The 15,909-nt window shown below is 40.2% G+C and overlaps 1 long non-coding RNA gene across 1 annotated transcript; it reads left to right on the forward strand.

The window, feature by feature from the left end:
* Positions 6,248-14,362, forward strand: LOC108636397. The gene is made up of 2 exons (XR_001918348.1): positions 6,248-6,298; positions 12,148-14,362. It is a non-coding gene; the product is annotated as an uncharacterized LOC108636397 (long non-coding RNA).

Below are 15,909 nucleotides of genomic sequence, written 5' to 3' on the forward strand. Positions count from 1 at the left end.
GGAACTTCCAGACTGATTTCCACAGCAGTTGCATCATTTCATATTCCCACCAGCAGTGTATAAGAGTTTCAGTTTCTCCACGTGCTCATCAGTATATTCTTTCAACTTCATGGCGAGTTTGAAATATTTAAAAATAAGAAGTTGATCACCTGAAACTGTCACAACATTGCTAATTGGCTATACCCCAATACAAAATAAAAAGTTTAAAGAAAAAAAAGGTTGTTAAGGGAATTCCTTGGTGGTCTGGTGGTTAGGACTCTACACTTTTATTGCTGAGGGCATAGGTTCAATCTCATGATTGAAGTAGGCTGGGGAACTAGGATCCTCCAAGCAATGCAGTGCGGAGAGAAAAAAAAAGTTGATAGGGCAAAAGGGGAATCCAGTTTTGGTCAAAAAGACATTTCATGCTATGATAAATTCTAAATTCTCAAGTGACATTTTTTCCAAAGAAACTAGCATGTCATAACATATCTTTGTAGTGACCCTGGCAAGCGGCAGCCAGATGAAATGTCATTAACACCACTGAGTCTAAAATTATTTCAAAATAAAAGGTTTTTCTAAATTCTGTGTTGATTAATTTGGGGTACTGTTTAATTCTTGGAGTGTGCCTGAGGAGATGCCTGCTTGACATCTCCACTACTGGGTGTGATGGTCATGTTAATTTCAAGATGCCCAAAACTAAGGCATGATTTTCCTCAACATCTGTTCCTGCTCAGTCTGACCCCATTTCAGTAAATGACCGTTCCATTATTGGGCAGTTGCTCAAGCCAAAATCCTTGAAGTCACCTGTTATTCTTTTTTCTTTTTTAATTAATTTTTAATTGAAGGATAATTGCTTTACAGAATTTTGTTGTTTTCTGTCAACATGAACTAGTATAGAGTAGTACTTATGTAATCTACCACAAAATCTTGTCACTTCTACATTCAGCACATATGAAGAATATACAAAATATATCTTTAATGCTACACTGGACTTCAGGACTTACCTGTTTCAACAGCCAGCATTACCTTAACTAGTATGATTGACTGATTGATTAAAAGATTGATAGGAAGAAAGAAGAAAGAGATAATGTTAGGTAATAAAAAACCATTTTGTATTTTTATACAATATTCTACTTATTTGTGAATTTTATTATTTATCAATTGATTCTTAGACATACAATCTTATTTTGATCTCTTTACCTATTCTTTTGAAAAAAGTTTCTCATTTCTGTAAAAGATTGTAAGGCTCTGCTGAAATCTTAAACAATGTCAAATTTCAAGAATAATGTTAAAACTGGGTTTTTTAAAAAATTACTCAAAAAATATTATTACTCATCTGTTAAAAATAAGTCATTACATGTAAACATAAATAGTACTTTATTTTTTAAGTATATTTTCCAAAACAAAAAATTAAAAGAGTGGCATTATTTTACATTTTTGCATTATCTCTTTAACATCCACTTAACAGAAACAGTTGTATTCTCATACTTGCTTTTACACTCATTCTGCTGTGATATGTTGTTTTGGTTGAAGTAGGTGAAGAAATTCAGCTACATACAGACACAAAGATGGAAAGGGGGGGAGTATTTTTATAGCCTCTTCAGATAACTGAAAAGTCGTCTTTGATACAGTACCAGTAATTAACAAGTGGTCATTTATTTATTAAAGATTAGTTGCACTGTGGAATCTGAAACCATTATCAATAAACTTGTCATACTCTGTCACAAACAAAAGTCAATTTCAGGTTGACTGAGAATTCAAATGTGAAACCAAGCATGAAAAGCTGAAGAAGACAATGAAGCTGAACATATTTAGAAGTGAGTTTGGGAAAGGATCTCTCAAATGAGACACAAAAACTAACACATTAAAGTTCAGAATCACCGTTCAAGACACCATAAAGAAAGAGGGACATTTACAATGAAAGAAGAATTGGTATCAGAAATATCACACTCCTAAACATCATAGAGACATGACAAAGATAGACAGAAATTAGCAAAAACCTGTAACGGTAATTTCCAAAGGGAAACTCACAAGAGCCAATAAATATAAAAAGATGCCCATTCTCATTACTAATCAGCAATGAGATACATTTTACATAAAATACAAAAGAAATCTGAACATAATTATTCTGCACCCAGTGAGTTCAGGGGAGGTGTACAAGAATGTTTATGGCAACTTTATTAATAACGGATAAAAGCTACAAACTACCCAGAGAGGCCTATCCACGGTAGACTGGATAAGTAAGTTGTGTACATTCATACTAAAGATCTCTATGTAGCAATTAAATAAATCATACTTTCATGTGACTTAAATAAATCTCAAAAATGAGTGAGCAAAAGTAGGAATGTATTAACATGCTATTCATTTAGGTAGTGTTGTTCCTTTCTCAATTTTTAGTCATGTTTTATTTTTAATAATTTAAGAATCACAAGAAGTTACAAAAATAGTACTGAGGTCCCATGGACTCTGTCCAGCATCTCCTAATGACAATGTCTTATATAACTGTAATTCATTATTGAGATAATACTTACATTGCCACAATATGATTAACATACATCTGTATTTCACCTGTTGTTTACTTGCATTCTTTTTTCTTCTTTTGGCAAGAGATACATAATATTACCCTGGGGAAGGAAATGGCAACCCACTCCAGCATTCTTGCCTGGAGAGTCCTATGGACAGAGGAGCCTACAGGACTGTAGTCCATGGGGTCGGACACGACCTAGCGACTAAACCACCACAAGTTTATTGTTTGTTTGTTTAACTGTAGCTATACATTTTCATCCGGAGAAGGCAATGGCACCCCACTCCAGTACTCTTGCCTGGAAAATCCCATGGATGGAGGAGCCTGGTAGGCTGCAGTCCATGGGGTCACTGTGAGTGACTGAGCGACTTCACTTTCACTTTTCACTTTCATGCATTGGAGAAGGAAATGGCAACCCACTCCAGTGTTCTTGCCTGGAGAATCCCAGGGACAGTGGAGACTGATGGGCTGCCATCTATGGGGTCGCAAAGAGTCAGACACGACTGAAGTGACTTAGCAGCAGCAGCAGCATACATTTTCATCAAATCTTCTCTATTGCCATTTTTTAAAAAGAAATCTGGATAGAAATCATAACTATGAGGTGGTAGAAGTTAGTCTATTAGAAATCACAATAAAAAAACTAGACAGGTTTACAGATTGAAAGATATTTTCAGAGTGGACTGACGTGGGAGTTGGGATCCAGCGACATCCTTTTTACAAGAGACGCATCTAAAGTACACAGAAGGCGTAAATGAGAAGGAAGGAGAACCACCTGACAGAAAACTGGCATGGCTTTATAAATAATAATGCTGAACAAAATAGACCTAAAAAAATCTTTCTCCTTGCTGTCTCCAATTTTTCTCCTAGTTTCTTCTGAACCCATTTCAGTCAGGCTTTTGTGAACAGCAAGTCACAGAATCAGCTTTGACAAGTTTATCAATGACTCCCATTGATATGCTGTTATCTGTTGTCAAGCCCAGTCAGAAAGAACAGAGAGGGTGGAGGAAGGCTGGGTCAGGGCAGTCCCAGACAGGAACAGTCTAGCCAAGTCTGGGCCAGATCAGTGGGGGTTCTTGAACCGTGGCCATCAGTGAAAGAGCCCTGTGACCCACAGGGATGGGCTGGTACTATTACTCCTGCCAGGCTTAGTCACTGCCAGGAGCAGTCTTAGCACAACCCCAGAGGTAGGTTCTGGGCATAGCAGCAACCAGGGCTACTCGCAAACTAAGCCCACTAGGTGGATACCCAAGATGAGGGTTCTCATGGCTACCATACCAGCAGACACTATACCCAGCTGGGAGTAATAAACATTTCTGAAAGGGAGGACTTCCCTGGTGGTCCAGGGGTTAGAATCCATGTTGCAGCACAGGGAAATGCAGGTTCAATCCCTGGTCGGGGAACTAAGATCCCACATGCTGTGAAGCAATTAAGCCTGTGAGCCACAACTAGAGAGAAGCCTGTGTGCCATAACAAAAGACCCCACATGACGAAACAAAGATCCGTTGTGCTGCAACTAAAACCAATGCAGTCAAATAAAAAAAAATTTTTAACTCCTAAGAGAAATAAAGAAAAAATTCTTGATAGCTCTCCCATCATGAAACTACAGTAGAGACTTAAAAAAAAAAAAAAAGAATATTTCTTTTTCTCATGTACCATGAGTCTAGCGATAAGCAGTTCAGTGTGAGTACAGCTACTCAGAGAAATTGCTGAGAAGCAAGGAAGCCCTGCATTCTGGCAACACCATCTTTGCCTACTGGTTACCTTCTTCCAATCCCTGGCATTGTATTTACTTTCCAGGCAGAAAGACAGAAGAAGGGCCAAGGAGAATGAGAGTAAGCTAACAAAAATGGGATTGTCCCCTTTTCAACGGCTTTCTTAGAAATCACACCAGTGGCTCTGCCTCTCTGCCATGTGCCAGGGCTGTGAGGCATTCCTTCAAGAAAGATGGGGAGGGAATTTCCTGGTGGCTCAGTGGATAAGAATCTGCCTGCCAATGCAGGAGACATGGGTTCGATCCCTAGCCCAGGAAGATCCCATATGCTGCGGAGCAACTGGGCCTCTGCACCACAACAACTGAAGCCCGTGCACCTAGAGCCCGTGCTCCACAACAAGAGAAGGCAGCACAACGAGAGGCCTGTGCATCATAAGAGAAAGCAGCCCCTGCTCACCCCAGCTACAGAAATCCTGCATGCAGCAACAAAGACCTAGCATATCCAGTGATAAATAATTTTTAAAAAGAAAAGAAAGAACAGAGAGAGCAAGCTGGGTTTTCTGTTTTTTGTTTTATTAACATTTAACAAGTTGAGCAAAATCCAGGTTGTGATAGTAGGAAGCGGGAAGAGTGGACACAGAGCAATGCGTGCTACACTGGGCCCAGAAAGTCCCAACAGCTGCCAGAGATTCCACATCCTACAGGTCACTGACTCCAATCACAAACAACTAGGATGGAAATGAAAAACAAGGCGACCGAGAAACCCCAGCACTGCACCTAGAAGACATATTCCTGAATAACCCATGTGTCTAAAGGACTGTTAAAATGGAAATAAGACGATGTTTAGAACTGAGTCACAATAAGTAAAAAGATCACCTATCACCACTTGTTGAATAACTTGGAGAGCATTTAGAGTGATATATGTGGTCTTGTGTATTTATATTATGCAAGAAAAAGCCAAGAAGCTAATGAACTCAGGGTCCATGTAAAAAATGCAGCATTGGGAACTATGTCTAGAAGGGAAAAGAATCTGGAAACGATATATACAGGCACATATAACTGAATCACTTTGCTGTACACCTGAAACTAACAAAACACTGGAAATCATCTTTTACTTCAATGATTTTTTTAAAAAAAGAATGTAGCATAAAGTCAAACCCACATTCATAACATTGACAGAGCCCCTCTCTCAAAATGAGTTCTCTTGTGAATAACAAGTGAAGGTCCCATCTGAAGGCCCATATATAGTCATACTAACACGACCGTTCTCTATTTGTCCTTCCGTGTGACAGAAGGGTGGGTGCTCATGAGGGCTTTCACAACTTCTATGGGGGAAAAAAAAAATGACAGTTTTCTGTGCGGGCATCCAGTTCCTGTCTTACTCGATTCTTCTGGGTTGAATAAAGTCACTTTTGTCAGAAGGCTATATTTAAGTGTCTATTTTCCCAGGACTTGTTATGTAAGTTTTTTGCTTTTTTTCGGCTGCATCTCACAGTGTGTGGAATCTTAGTTCCCAGACCAGGGATTGAACCCAGCAGGCCCCTTGGCAGAGAGTGCAGAGCCCTAAACAGTGGACCACCAAAGAATTCCCAAGGTTTTTTTTAAAAATAACTTAAAAATTAAATTATATTTTGAATCCTCAAGTGAAGGGTTAATGCGGCCACAATAGGGAAAGTGGAGATGTGCTGCTTGCAAACAGGATGTTCTGCCAAGGAGACGGACACAGCCTTGAGATTAGTGGTCCCTTGCAAACAAGGGAACACTCTCTTCCTTATCATTCCCTTCCTGTGATGGGGAGGAAGAAAGGGCTCTGGACAGACTCTGCAGTAAACCGCAATTTCACTCCCTTTTGCTGTACGATATCATGCACACGCGCTCTACTGAGAAGGCTTCGTCATACAGTCTGGAATTCTGCCCAGGGAAGCTATATAAAATAAACCGCAAGCTCGCTTGCGCGGTTCTGTTCCTCTGGCCAGAGTGGTGTCCTGTCTGTCTCTCGTGTGTCTTGTATGTTCTGTGTCATTTCACTCGTAATCACCAACATCTGGCGCCCAACGTGGGGCTCGAGTGAAACCGAAAGGGTAAGTCACCCCGGGGGGATTTTAAATCCATAGCAGGGGAACTTTCGGAAAATTAGGGGGAATTCCTCACCCTAGTGGAGGGAAACTTTTAATTAAATCATGGGGAATTCCTCATCATCATTACGGGCACAATACATGGAGTTAGTCCAAGGACTTCTCCACTCCATAGGCGTTAAGGCCTCAACTCATCGGTTGAATGAGCTCTTTCGCTTGGTGGAGAAATACTGTCATTGGTTTCAATATCAAACTAAGTTACAGTTAAACTTAAAGGAATGGAAAATAATTCAAAAAGAATTGAGAAAGCAGCATCAGAAGGGTAATGTGATCCCTTTGAAACTGTGGACTTTATGTAGTGCTATAACACAGGCTTTGACTTTACTCTCTACTGATAATGAAATTAAATCTAATGCTTCAAGGAGGGGAGAAATATAATTTATGAGGATGTAACAGATGTGGATGGGGCTTCTGCATCGCCTGAAGGCAAGGATGCAATTGAGCCTCCTCCTGTAAATGGTGAAACATCAAATAGTTCAGAACCAGATTCGGAAGCTTCTTCGGTTTTGTCAGAGGAGGGCAAAGAGATTAAAGAAATGACCCATCTATTTCAGGAGTGGTAAAAATCCCGTAAGGAGGAGAAAGAATCTACACCCTCTGCTCCTCCTTGTATTTCTCTTTTCCCCGCTGCGGTTAATCGGCCCGATGTGGGCAGAGAACATTGTCGGTTCTCCTTTCCTTTGCCTGTGCTTCATGATGATGACTTGTCTGCACCCCCTGGTGGGTTTATTGATCCTCCACAATTGTTTCCCATCCAGAGACAGCAAGATGGCAATGTGATAAATGTTCAATATGCTCCTTTGGAATATAAATTTTTTAAAGATCTTAAGGCTGCAGTGGCGCAATACGGTCCTCAATCTCTCTTTGTTTTGGCCATGCTGGAATCATTGGGAAAAGGCAAACTTATCCTTCCGTTAGATTGGGAATCCATTGCCCAAGCTATCTTGGAGGGTTCTCAATAGTTGCAACTTCGTAGCTGGTGGGAAGAAGGAGCTAAAAGCAAGCTCGGATTAATGAGGGACAACATCCCCCTGGTCCTCTTGAGGACAAATTAATGGGAGAGGGCCAATATCGAGCTTTAAGAGAACAGGCTCAATATTCTGATCAGGACTTACAACAAGTCCACCAAGTCTTTCTATGAGCCTGGCGCCATGTGGTACCTACTGGCCAAGCCCAGCCCTCCTTTGTTAAAACAATGCAAGGGCCTAATGAGCTATATACTGATTTTCTAGCAAGATTGAGGGTAACTATGGAACGGGCTATAGGGAAGGATAAAATCTCAGGGGTATTATTACAAACTTTGGCATTTGAAAATGCAAATCCTGAATGCAAGCGTATACTGGGACCTTTAAAGGGACAGGGTACATCTATAGCTGAATATATTAGAGCCTGCTCAGGAGTAGGAGGAACTGAGCACCAGGCTAATGTCTTTGCTACGGCCTTGGCCAAAGCTATGAGACCTCCAAAGGGAGGTAACTGCTTTCATTGTGGAAAACCTGGTCATATGAAAAAAGAGTGTCAGAAATTAAAAGCTGAAAAAGACAGATCTCTTCCCAGGAGGAATAAGGCTCCTCCTGGACTTTGCCGTCGGTGCACGAAGGGATTTCATTGGATTAATGACTGCAAGTCTAAAACAGACAAAATGGGCAACCCGATACCAGGAAACTATCCTGCGGGCCTAAGTCCTTGGGGCCCAGGAACAATACCGGGGACTTCTCCTCCTTGCCCTCCTCTGATTCCAAGTGCCCCAACCCTGTTCCCTACCAGCAACCTTTACGAGTCAACGCCCCGTTAAAAGGACCTCAGATGATGATTTTAGACTTGCGGTCTGCTACTTCAGGAAGTGCTGCTGCTGATTTGCCACTAGCTGATAATGTTCTTTTGTCACCAGGGGGAGGCATTTATAAATTAAAAACAAATGTATTTGGACCACTGCCTAAAGGTACTTTTGGCTTGATATTAGGCCGTAGCAGTGCGGCTTTAAGAGGCTTAACCATAATTCCCGGAGTAATAGACTGACTATATTGGGGAAATTTTAATTATGGCCTCTACTTCTATCACACTTTCATTGATAGCTGGAGAACATATTGCTCAAATTCTTCGAGCAAGGCCCATTTACTTTATTCTTCTCGGGGCTTTTTTACCCTGAGTTATACATACAGCAAGGTAAATAATACAGAGTTACATTCTTATGGAGCAAAGATTCAGCAGGTTACAACAAAGAAAGAACTTATTAACTCAAAGTCTAATGTTGCCAATGCTAAGGCTATTACTTGCTTCTTCTACATCCTGACTATTTGCACTCCCAGGAACACAATGGATAAGGGATGTAAGAACTTGGCAGCAAGCATTGCATAGGCTCAACAATGTTGCAAGAGTCTAGATAAAGCTGCCATGTAAGCTAAAATGCTAACAGAGGGTTTAAAATGCTCCTTTCATGCCCAGGAAATTTATCAACTAGAGCCCTAAGTTAACTCTTTTGGTCCGAGACAGCTCCTTGCTAATGTTAGAAAAGCTTCATCTCTTTTTGGCTCTTCCTAATGAACGGATAGGAGGATTTAGAAATACTGGACGACATATATTTTGGGAAATGCTTATCAAAGATTCTCGCCCTGTTCTCTCCTTGATTATACAAAGAAAAAACTTTAAAGGACTATTAAACACTGGGGCAGATGTTTCAATTATTTCTTCTCAACAATGGCCCCAAGATTGGGAAAAAGAAAAAAGCCCTTTAATGCTGACGGGATTGGGCTCCATTGCAGATGTTTGGAAGAGTACCCATCCCTTGCAATGTCAATTCCATAATGGAAGATCAATGTTTGTTACTTTTTATATTATAAATATATCTATTAATATATGGGGGAGAAATCTCCTGTCTCCTTTAGGGGCTTCTGTAACTATTCCATCGGAAAACTAGTGGCCACTGCTCAAATTCCTCGAGCACTCCCATTAAAATGATTAACTAATACTCCTAAATGGGTTGAGCAATGGCCATTACCACAAATGAAGCTCGAGGCATTAGACCAAGTAATATAAGAACAACTCCAACTTGGTCATATAGAGCCCTCTACCTCACCCTGGAATTCTCCTGTTTTTGTTATAAAAAAGAAATCTAAAAAATGGAGAATATTAACTGATTTACGAGAAGTTAATAAATGTATTGAACCTATGGGAGCATTACAATTGGGACTCCCCTCTCCAGCTCTTATTCCTCAGAATTGTTCCTTAATGGTGTTAGATCTTAAGGATTGTTTTTTTACCATTCCCTTACAATTGCAAGATAGAAATAAATTTGCTTTTACAATTCCTGTTCTTAATCATGCTCAACCTGTTAAGCGTTATCAATGGACAGTCCTACCACAAGGAATGATAAATAGTCCTACCTTGTGTCAAGAATTTGTAGCTCGCTCTTTGCAATCTCTCCGTCAGGAATACCCTAATTATATTTTATATCATTATATGGATGATCTCTTATTGGCAGCTCCTAGTATTGCTGAACGTGACAAATTCTTTTTAAAAAGTACAAGAGGCTTTAAGACTATACAATTTACAGATAGCCCCAGAAAAGATTCAAAAGGACTTTCCTATTTCACATTTAGGGACAGTATTAGAACAACATAGAATTAAGCCCCAAAAGTTACAGATTACTTCACTCTGTATAATCGGCTGATTATACAGAGTGAAGTAAGCCAGAAAGAAAAACACCAATACAGTATACTAACACATATATATGGAATTTAGGAAGATGGCAATGACGACCCTGTATGCAAGACAGAAAAAAGACACAGATGTGTATAATGGACTTTTGGACTCAGAGGGAGAGGGAGAGGGTGGGATGATTTGGGAGAATGGCATTCTAACATGTATACTATCATGTAAGAATTGAATCGCCAGTCTATGTCTGACGCAGGATACAGCATGCTTGGGGCTGGTGCATGGGGATGACCCGGAGAGATGTTATGGGGAGGGGAGTGGGAGGGGGGTTCATGTTTGGGAACGCATGTAAGAATTAAAGATTTTAAAATTTAAAAAAGAAAAAAAAAAAGTTACAGATTAGAAGAGACCATCTCAGAACCTTAAATGATTTTCAAAAATTATTGGGAGATATTAATTGGCTACGCCTGGTACTTGGAATTCCTACTTATCAGCTACGACATTTGTTTTCTACTTTAGAAGGAGATACAGCTTTAGATAGCACCCGGACCTTAACCCCATTGGCTTTACAGGAACTTCAATTTGTTGAACAACGATTGAATGACGGTTTTTTGACTTAACTTACATGCATCTCAACCTTTCTTTTATCATATTTCATACCCCTTACTCCCCATCTGGTGTAATTGCTCAAGAAGAAGGATTAATAGAATGGGGTTTTTTTACCTAACAGTTTTTCCAAAAAAATTGACTATATATATATGGATAAATTAGCCTTCCTTATACAGAAAGGTCGCTATCGGATTTTACAATTATCAGGATGTGAACCACACCAAATTGTTACTCAGTTAACAACTGCTCAAATATCTCGATGTTTACAAGTTAATGAAAACTGGCAAATTTCTCTTGCTTCATATCCTGGTTCATTTTCTAATCATTATCCATCATCTAAATTGATTGATTTTCTCCGGACTAACACTATGATATCTCATTCACCAATTTCAGATGTTCCAGTTAAAGGACCCACTATTTTTACAGATGCAAATAAAAATACTGCTAGATATTGGACCCCAGAAAATTCCAAGGTTCTCCCCCACTCATTTTCTTCTGTACAGCCTGCTGAATTGTGGGCTATCTATTTAGTTTTACAAATTTTCCCCAACTTCCTATTAACATTGTTTCAGATTCTCGATATGCTGTTCTCTCTTGCCTACAGCTTCCTCATGTCTCCCTTCCACTGACTCTTAAAACAGCTATTGATAGATTGTTTTATCAAGTACAACAATTGCTCTTGCAACGTTCAATTTTCTTTACTCACATCCGTGCACATTCTGCCCTTCCTGGACCTTTATCACTTGGAAATGCTACAGTTGATGCTTTACTTTATCCTGTAGAAGCAGCAAAACGAGAACATCTATTACAACATACCAACTCCAAAGGGTTACAAAAATCTCATGCTATTACTCGAAAACAAGCTCAAACTATTATTTGTTCTTGTTCCATATGTGCACCCTTTGCTTTGCCATCTATCCCACCAGGTGTCAACATAAGAGGACTGCAAGCAAATCAGATATGGCAGATGGATGTGATTTACATTTCTTCCTTCGGACAACAAAAATGTGTGCATCGTACTATAGACACTTTCAATGGGCCACCGCATTACATTCTGAAAAGGCTGACACTGTAATTACTCATTTGTTATCTTGTTTTGCAGTTATAGGATTACCAATTGAATTGAAAACTGATAATGCACCTGCTTACCAATCCGCAAAATTAGCTCACTTTTTATCTCAATACCATATAACTCATACTTTTGGTATTCCTTATAATAGTCAAGGGCAAGCTATTATTGAAAGAGCTAATCGTACCTTACGTGACTATCTTGAAAAAATAAAAAAGGGGGAACAAGAGAGATTTATGAAACCTAAAAACATTCTGAATAAAACTTTACTTACCCTAAATTTTTTGAATGTTTGGAGCAAGGGAAATCTATCAGCAGCAGAGTTGCACTTCCAAGGGAAAAAAGAAGATAAGAAGATCTTGAATACGCCCACTTGGTATAAAGATAAAGAGAAAAGCTGGATCCCAGCATCATTAATATATTTGGGACGAGGGTATGCTTTCATTTCTGTTGATAATTACAGGTTTTGGACCCCAGCAAGATTGATCAAAATCGACAATGGCTGATCCCCTTGTTCAGAAATTTGAAGAGCTTACTATGCAAAGAAGCCTTACCTCCCGTACAAGGGAAGCAACACCTCCTACATGGAGTCAAATGAAGAGGTTGACCCAGGAAGCAGAGAAGACATTAATGAAGGCGGGGCAACCTCTGAATCCTACCAATCTTTTGCTTGCCATGATGGCGGTGGTGACATGTTAGGTAATAGATGTATCGGCAAGTAATCATACATATTGGGCATATACACCTAATCCCCCATTAGTAAGAGCAGTTTCCTAGGGGGAACCAGAAATGCAAGTATGTACTAATGAGACTGCCTTCTTTCCCCCGCCAGCTTGCGGGGGAATAAAACAACTATCTTTTCATAAACAACAATATAATATTAGTAATTTGACTATTGCAGTGGAAGGTATTCCTTTATGTACAGGGGGACACCCCTTTTGTCTGTCCACTAAGGAACATTCGCATCATTCTTACAATACATGGGGGTAAATATAATAATTACCATTTTGCTACTTTTACTGTGCTTGTTTCCACCAGGGGATTTAGCACCTCGACAGAACCGATGGATACTCATAATGGAAAACACGTCGCTATGTCCTGTCAACCTTTTCGTTCCTTCTTTAGAATCTTGGGAGTGGGAACACTGCTGAGGCCATCGACCCTTTAAGGCCATGAATTATTCTGGGTCTGTCATTGTAGATTGGAGTCCAGATCATGGGCAATTCTTAGAAAAATGGTCGAATAAATCTCTTAGATGGCATTGTGCAAATGGTACTTTTACGGGCAATGATAACGAAACAGTTAAATGGCAGCAATTTGCACTTGTCCCTCCTCAATTACAATTGCAGGGATATCCACACATTCAAGGGGATATTTGGAAACTATGGGCAATTTCTGGTAATCTTACTGTTTGGTCAGGAAACTATACTATGGATAGTGACGACTCTTCGAATCCATTTCATGTTAATTTACATGTTAATAGAACTTATTCCACAATGGCATGTGTAAAATATCCTTTTGCATTGTTATATGGGAATTGGACTTGGAATGATACTATGGGGTCTATGTCATGTGATTATTGTAATCTAACTCAATGTGTAAATCAGTCTTGGTGGAAAGAATTTGAAAGACGAGTCTATAACTCTAATTTCTGTTAGTAATTGTTAAAGCTCGGACAGAACTATGGTTGCCTATAAATCTGACTCGGCCGTGGTCAGATTCTTTTGCTGTCTCTCATCTAGTAACCGCTGTACAGACTTTGCTACACCGATCTCGACGCATGCTTGATATGGTCATTGCTTCGATTCTAGCAGTTGCATCAGTAACTGCAACAGCAATGATAGCAGGCCTCGCGTTACACCAAGGGATTCAAACAGCTGATTTTGTTCAGGACTGGCATAAAGACTCTCATTTGTTATGGCAACAACAGCGAGATTTGGATGCACAACTTGCTACCAATGTGCTCAATCTTCAACACACCGTTTCCTGGCTTGGAGATCAATTGGCTGTTTTATCTACACGAAGTATGTTGAAATGTGATTGGAATTCCTCTGTTTTGTATAACAGCTGTACCATTTAACATGAGCCCTTCAAGAGATTAACTGAGACATATAAATAAAAAGAGTTCTAGATGCCTATCATCTAGAGAGATTCCGCCTAGCCCCTAAGAGGTGGCTGGATAGCCAATGACGGGTAAGACCCTCAGAGGAGGGCAACCTAAGACAGGCACAGCCACGAGAGGGACTGGCGAGGCTGGAGGTTGGCCGCCTACAGCTTTACACCTTGCTCTACAGAACATCAATATAAATGTCTCGAGGGCTTAAATAAAATAAAAAAGGGGGAGATGAAGGGTTAATGAGGCCACAATAGGGAAAGTGGAGATGTGCTGCTTGCAAACAGGATGTTCTGCCAAGGAGACGGACACAGCCTTGAGATTAGTGGTCCCTTGCAAACAAGGGAACACTCTCTTCCTTATCATTCCCTTCCTGTGATGGGGAGGAAGAAAGGGCTCTGGACAGACTCTGCAGTAAACCGCAATTTCACTCCCTTTTGCTGTACGATAACAATCATGCACACACGCTCTACTGAGAAGGCTTCGTCATACAGTCTGGAATTCTGCCCAGGGAAGCTATATAAAATAAACCGCAAGCTTGCTTGCGCGGTTCTGTTCCTCTGGCCAGAGTGGTGTCCTGTCTGTCTCTCGTGTGTCTTGTATGTTCTGTGTCATTTCACTTGTAATCACCAACACTCAAGAAAGGATATTTGTGGGGAGAAATTTTGATTAGAGGTTGTGTGCGCTAACATTTTATCCACGTTAAATTTCATATGTGCATTCATTATATTTTGATTATAGAGGAAATGTCCATTGGGAGATAGTTCTCCATGGGATAATTCACATTTCCACATGTCTTGCTCTGTTCTGCACTGTGTCCTTGAGGATGTTTATAGACCAGAGATCCTCAGAGCAGAGGGGAGGTATGTTTGCAGTCCATTGTCATAACGTTAAAGTCTCCCTCCCAGGCAAAGATGGGGCAGATTTGTTTACAGCTCATTAGAAAACCCTGGGGTTCCTGAGCTGTGACACAAACTGATTTCATGTGTAGCAGCCACGTGGGCCAGTTCACATCATCCCTGTGCAACTTGAGAGTCAAGGAGAATCAACAGGATTCAATCAGCATCTGTTGCCTCCTGCACTGTTAATAATGCCCTTGGTCTCTGACCCAGAAATCTGGTGTCTCTGGCCAACGTCCATGAAACTGTGGCAGGCTAACGATCAGCCTGGAAATAGGGAAAATCTTTCTATTTTTGACAATATCCTGGTTCTTAGGATGAATGCTAAAGAAGTTTGTAATGGCTCACCCATTAAAAAAAGAAAGGGGGCTTCCCTGGTGGCTCAGATGGTAAATAATCTACCTGTAACACAGGAGACCCAGGTTCAATCCCTGGGTGGGGAAGATCCCCTGGAGAAGGGAATGGCTACCCACTCACTCCAGTATTCTTGCCTGGAAAATCCCACAGACAGAGGAGCCTGACAGGCTATACAGCCCATAGGGTCGCAACAAGTCGGACATACATGAGGAGGGAAAACATAAAACAGTTGTCCAAAAAAAGAGTTGATAATTGGTGAGTGAAGGCATGGACTTTCCCCAACTAACTTTATGAGGCTGGCATATCCCAACAACAAAAGAACAGCATGACAAAGGAAAATTTGCAATTTGGGGTCACTCAAAGATGCAAAAATCCTAGCTAGCAAACTAGGAACAGTGCTGTGTAGTAGATATGAGAGGGCAGAGTTACCCAGGAATGCAAGGTTAATAGCACAGTAGAAGAGTCAATTCAAGTCATTTACCACACAGACATGTTAAAAAAAAAAAAAAGCTACCTGTATTCATTCATTCATTCAACAAATACTTATTGAGTGCCTGCTATGAGTTCTACCCTTGTTCCAGAGGTTTTGAAATACCTCAATGAGCAAATACTATCATCTCACAAGATGCAGAACAGACATTTGATTTTGTAAAAAAAAAAAAAAAAAAAAAAGCAATGCCTGTTCATAAGAAAGAACACTAATGCCCTAGGAAGAGAAGGCAACTTTCTCATCCTGATAAAGTCATCCACCAAAATGTAACAGCAGACAACACTTTGATACGATAGGAACACAGTGACCTTTAAGATCAGGAAGAAGATCAGGGTGCAGAAGGCCCCTTCTAATCAATATGATTCA

The sequence above is a fragment of the Capra hircus genome, chromosome 7 (genome assembly GCF_001704415.2).
Source record: "Capra hircus breed San Clemente chromosome 7, ASM170441v1, whole genome shotgun sequence".
Classification (NCBI taxonomy): domain Eukaryota; kingdom Metazoa; phylum Chordata; class Mammalia; order Artiodactyla; family Bovidae; genus Capra; species Capra hircus.